Here is a 6,656-nt window from a genome sequence, read left to right on the forward strand (position 1 = left end):
GCCAAGTGTTTTCTACCACTGTTCTATATATCAAGCTCCTTAAGAATTTGGAAATCACCTTATAAACAGGACAGTCTTAGTGTATTTTCCCCTCTGTAGTCATCAACCTGCCTTTACAGTTTTTGCTAAATAATTGATTTATTCCTCTTCTTATTGAGACATCCCTAAGGAGCTCCTAGCAGCACATTAGTGAGCAGGACTTAACAGGTACAAATCCACAGGTACTTATGAAATTTAGCCATCTTTTACCTTCAGAGACCATGGCTTCTCAAACATAGGGTGGATTCCTACACCATCACCAGCATTCAGTAGATGTCTTTGGTTATCCTTTAGAGACAGTTTACCTGGCTTTGCAAAAACAACCACTTGATGAGTGGTTAGTAAGTGGTTTGGCCATTTAGCTTAAAGGTCAGGTGTCTACAGGTGATAATCCTATAGGAAGAGCAGTAGGGCAGCTATGCTGTGGAGTGACTTGCATTTCATTTTTCCCTCCAGAAACTTTGTCTTATTTATCACTTTATTAATTTCCTCAAGGGTGGCAATCACATAAGTAGAAAGGCATTTCTAAGAGGAGCTTTGCTGGTGATAAAACAAGGCCACCACTGCAACCTCAGTGTATAGCTCTTCCCACCTTTTGCTCTTCATGTGGTATCTTTCCACCACTCCTAAGTAAGCCAGTGTGATGGGAGTAGTGGTAGCTAATGTCACCATCACTTGCATTAACTTTTTAGCCTTTCCAACAATCTTACAAAGTAGCTATTATCATCTTGGTACTGATGAGAAAACCAAGGTTCAGAAGTTGAATTGCCTAACCTCACAGAATGAGTGTTGATGCCGGGCTTCCATCCAGACCCAGAAGGCCTGACCTCACTGTTTTGCTTGTGTTGACTGTCTGCTATCATCTGAGCCCTCAGAAACCTTTAGGAATCAGTCTTGCACCAGTTTTACCAGGGCGTATTTGAAAGTGAAGCCCTTAAGCCAGCAGCTGGATGAAGACAGAGTCAGAAAGCACAGGTGTTGAGACCTCTGGTGAGCTGCTCCCAGTTTGTAAGGAGGCTTTCCTAGGAGGACTTGAATTTGCACTGGATCTGCCTCCTGAACTTCAAAGTGCATGGCAGGATTTTTTTTTTTTTAACTATATGGTCAGCTTTCTAAAAGGAAACTTCCCAAATTTTTCTTTTTTAAACTTTTAAACGTGTATAGAAACCTACAGCCTTCCAAATTCCTCGTTTTTTAAAAGTTTTAATCATCTTATATATGGCAAAATAATGTTATATGTTTATTTTAGATCAACATATTAATAAAGTTTTATTACAAAGGTCATTAATATCATTTCTATATAGATGGGTGAATTTTTCTAGCTTTTTCTCATTTACTAAAACAACTTTATTAAAATATTAGCATAATTTTTTAAATATATTGTAAGATGTGTTGATATAACCTTAGAATGAATGGCAATTCAAAATTTGTCCACACATACTCCCCAAACATACAAACAAGAAGAGTAAATAAAAACCACTTACAGGGCTGGCACTGTGGCTCAGCAGTAGAGTGCAGAGCATGTGCAAAGTGCTGACTTCGATCCTCAGCACCACATAAAAATAAATAAATAAATAAAACTATAAAAAATCAAATGGTATTAAAAAAAAACCCACTTATAGCCCATGCATGTAGCTTAACCAGGAAACACGGAACCCTATAACCCAGAGTTTCTGTGAAATAATTGGTGATGGGGGAAAGCTTAATAGATGTAGTTCCAGGGCACAATGTCAGCAGTTTAGGAAGGAGACAGCAGAGAAACAGGGCAGTAATAAAATTACCATCAGAAACCTGTTGTACTTAAAAACTTCATCATGAGAAACCCAGGCCCAGATGGCTCCATGGTGTTTTCTGTTAAAGATTTAAAGAAATAATACCAGTCTTTCACAGACTCTCCCAGAAAAATAGAGAGCACTGCCTAACATGTCCTATGAGGCCGATATTTTTCTGATCAAAGCCAAACAAAAATATCCTAAGAAAACTATATGCCAACATCTCTTAGTAATAAAGATGCAAAAATCCTCAAGAAAGAAAAAATAGCAAACAGAATCAGCAGCATATAAAGAGAATTACACACTGTTCACGTAGGATTTATGGCAGTAATAATGAAAGGATGATTCTACATCTGGAAATCAATACATATAATGTACCTTATTGATAGGATAAAGGACAAAACCACATGATCATCTCACTCCATGAAGCATCTTGCAAAATCCACCCCTTTGTGGTAAACTTTCAACAATCATAAGGTAGAATAGAAGGGAACTTTTTTCAGTCAGTTGAGAAGGCGTTTGTAAAGACCTGCAGCTAACATCATACCTAAAGACAGTAGATAATGCAGGGAGTAAGGCAGGCTGTCCACTCTCACCACTTCTGTTTAACATTGCAGTGGATAATAAGAGGCTTCCCAATCAGTGTGCAAAAAAGCATTTGTATTTATACTGGCAACAAACAAAGTGAAATTAAGAAAAAGTTAGTTGATAATAAATGCACTTAAGTAAATGTAAAAAAGGATGTGAAGCTTATGCACTGAAAACTACAAAATATTGCTAAGGATAATAATGATCTAAATAAATGGATACTCTATATTCTTGCATTGGAACACTCAAAATTGTTAACATGTCTGTTCGCCCCAAAGTGATCTATGTCTACAACCCAACCCCTAAAAAAATTCTAGTACTTTTTTTTTTCTGTAGCCACAATTTTTTTTTTTCCCAGAAATTAACAAGCTAAAATTTAGTATATTATTGCCAAGGACATCCAACATAGTCAAAACAATTTTTACAAAGAACAAGTTGGGAAAAATTTCTTTATTTGAAAGTTTATTTGGTTTTACAGGAAGATAACGAATGTGGTATTAACATCCACACAGATCAAGGGGATGGAATGTAGAGTACCAAAGCAAGCCTTTAGATTTAGTCTGTTGATCTCAGGAAATATTCCAGAGACATACAGGGGGAGGCTGATGTTTTTGACAAATGATGGGACAATTCTAAACATTACCTTGCACCATATGCAAAAAGCAATTCAGAGTGAATTCAAGACCTAACATAAGAACTGAAACTGTAACTGCTAGAAGAAAACAGGACAGAACCTTCCTGACCTTAAGTTAGTCAAAGATTTGATCTATGGACTGGGGTTGTGGCACTTGCCTCACATTTGTGAGGCATTGGGTTCAATCCTCAGCAACACATTAAAAAAAAAATAAAAGATTATGTCCAGAAAAAAATTTTGATCTAACCAAGAGATTCAATAAAAAATATGAAAGCAAAAGGTCCATTAAAAATTAATTAGACCTCATCAAATGGAAATGTTTCAGAAGACACCACTAAGAACCCAAATAGACAATCCACAGCATGTGCAGTTATCTGCAAATCGCATCTCTATGATAAAGACTCATAGATTCCTTAAAACTTAAAATTCATCAATGAGGAAATGGTTTATAAATGGGCAAACTTTTTGAGTAAATGTTTTATAAAAGGAAATAGATGGATATATGAATAAATGGTTTCAAAGCACAGAAGATGATCAACATCATTAATGACTCAGAAATTCAAATTTAAAACCACAACACAAAAATGATGTCATTTTTCCACCCACTGGCATGGTATAATCGAGATAAGCATAACAGTGTAGGGGATGATGGAGAAAAGGGAGTTCTCATGCATTACTGCTGAATGTAAAATAGTGTGGCTATTTTGGAAACCAGTCTGACACTTTCTTAAAATGTTAAAGACAAACCTATCAGATGATGCAGCAATTCTATTTTCTACCCAAAAGAAATGAATACATACCTATACAAAGACTTGTACATGAATGTTCACAGCTTATGATTCATAATAGCTAAACTGTGGAAACAATCCGTGTCTTATCAAATGGCCAATTGAAAAGCAAAATGAGATATTACTCAGCAATGAAAAGTAACATTGTTATCCCTGCTACATGAATGAACCTCAAAATCATTCTAAATGAAGAAAGTTAAATTAAAAAGAATATATATTGTATGATTCCATGTACATGTAAATGTCTGGAAAAGGCAAGCAGAGGTGTTATGGTTTGGATATGGACTGTCTCAAAAAGGTTCATGTATAGAAGGATTAGTCCCTAATGCAGCAGTGTTCAGAGTTGGGACTGTTAGGGTTTGATCACAGCCCTCATGATCAGTTGATGAGTTCATAACTTACTGGGCAGTGGTAGAAACTTCAGGAGGTAGGTCCTAGTTAGAGAGGCTAGATCACTGAGGCATGTGTTAGAAGGGTATATTTTTTTCTTGGCCCTATTCTTGTTCACTCTCTGTGCTTCAGCTTCCGTGAGGTGAAGAGTTGTCTTCCAACACATCCTTCCACCGTGATGGGCCCAGAAAAAAATGAGCCAGCCAACATAGACTGAAACCATGAGCCAAAGTAAACCCCTCTCTAAGATGATTTTCTCAGGTATTTTATTACAGCAATGAAAATTTAACAAAAGAGGTAGAAACACTTCTGTGGAGGGCAATGTGGTAAATATTTTAGGCTTTGTTGGCCATAAAGCAGGATCTGTTAACAACTACTCGATACAGCATTTGTGGAGAGAAAATAGCAATGGATTATATGTAAATTAATGGTCTTGGCTGTGTTCCCTTAGAGTTATTTACAAAAATAGGCCACAAACTGAAGTTAGCTCATGATAGTAGTTTGCAAAACCCTGCCACAGAGGTAAAAAGTAAATTAGTGATTGCCTCGAGTTGGTAGGGGAAAGGATTGAAAGTATCATTATCATCAGCAAGGGGATGCAAATTAGTATCTTAAAAAAGAAAAGGAAAAGAAGAATATGCAACAGAGAAGAATGGAGCCGGAAGCATCAGGAAACTGTCCCCGCAACTTGGTGATGATGCTGCCCAAATATGTCTGATAGAAGTATCTAGGAACTCTGGGGTCTATGGCATCTTCCAGGGGAAACTTGTGATAAACTGGTAATTCTGATCAACTTCAGCTCTTAGCATAGCTTTTACCACCACGTGCAGGGAGCCATTTACATGTTCCTGGAACAACTTGTAGTAGCCAAAGTGGGCAAAAAGGGCTCTGTCCTGCAAATACTAGGGACCTGAGCTGATAGCTGCTGCTTTTCACAGAAGTATAGACAAAGAGGTGGGCAGCCACTGTTATACCTTCCTCTGCAGTTGAAGAGACTTCTATGAGATTAAAGGGCCAGAACACTCTTTCTATTCATTTTTCTTTTTCTAAAAGTTTTCAGAACTAAATATTAAGTGTTATGGTTTAGATATGTGTTCCCCAAAAGCTCATATGTGAGGCGATGCTAGGAGGTTTAGAGGTGAAATGATTGAGTTATGAGAGCCTTAACCTAATCAGTGCATTAATCCCCTAAAAGGAATTAACTGGTAACTGTAGGCAGTAGGGTGTGGCTGGAGGAGGTGGGTTGATGGGGGTGTACTTTTGGGTTATATATTTCATCCGTGGTGAGTAGAGCGGTCTCTGCTCCCTGGTATGATGTCTTGAGCCACTTCCTTCCACCATACTCTTCCACCATGATGTTCAGCCCCAGGAATGGAGTTTAGCCATTTGTGGACTGAGAGCTCTGAAACTGTGAGCCCCCAAACTTTTCCTTCTCTTGATTGTTCTTGTCAGGCCTTCTGGTTATAGCAGTAAAAAAGCTGACTAAATTACTAAGACATTCAAAAGCAACCACATACATAGGGAATGTTGAAAAGTAACTTCTCCTGCCCTGGCAAAGGCACAAACTTTTAAGAACTTAAGTTTATACCTCAGGTTGATCCTTGGTGCAGAGACAATTCAAAAGAACAACAAAAAAAATAACACCCTTAAAAAAGCAAAGAAAAGGTGGGGGGAGGCGAGGGGGAAAGAGTGATCTTATTTTAAATTACCACTTTGTTAGATTCATTCAACTAGCCAGTTTTCAATTTTAAAAAATTCACAAGGCATAAAGAGAAGAGTTTCTCATTCAAAGGAAAAATAGTAAATTAGAAACTATCCTCAACAGGGGAGGGGGTGCTGATGGCAGATCTGCTAGACAAAGACTTTAAAATGACTGTCACAGATGCTGAGAGTCAGTGTGGTGGTGCAGAGGTGTGCACCTGCAGTCCCAGCTACTCGGGAGGCTAAGGCAAGAGTATCACTTGAACCTAGGAGTTTGAGGCATCCCAAAACAAAACAAAAGTGCTCAGAGACCAAAAGGAAGGTGTGGGGAAAGTCGGGGACACAATGTATTAACAAAATGGAGAAATTGATAAAAAGAAAATATAAAGGGAAAACGTTTCTGGAGCTAAGAAAGTATAGTAACTAAAATTAAAAATTTATTAGAGGGAAGCAAAGGCAGAATAATCAGTGAACTTGAAAACAGGAAGAAAGTAGTTATCAAGTCTGCAGTGAACAAAGCCTGAGGGACCAGGATACCATCAAATGGGCCAAGCAAGCACTCTGGGAGTACCAGAAAGGGAAGAAGGAGTTCAAGGGGTAGGGAGAATATTTGAAGAAACAATGGTTCAAAACTTCTCAAATTTGATGAAAGACATGAATATAAACATCCAACAAACTTAACAAGTTACAAGTAAACTAAAAGACTAAGTAAGACATAAAACTTTCTAAAGACAAACAGAAAAT

Source organism: Marmota flaviventris, chromosome 16, assembly GCF_047511675.1.
Source record: "Marmota flaviventris isolate mMarFla1 chromosome 16, mMarFla1.hap1, whole genome shotgun sequence".
Classification (NCBI taxonomy): Eukaryota; Metazoa; Chordata; class Mammalia; order Rodentia; family Sciuridae; genus Marmota; species Marmota flaviventris.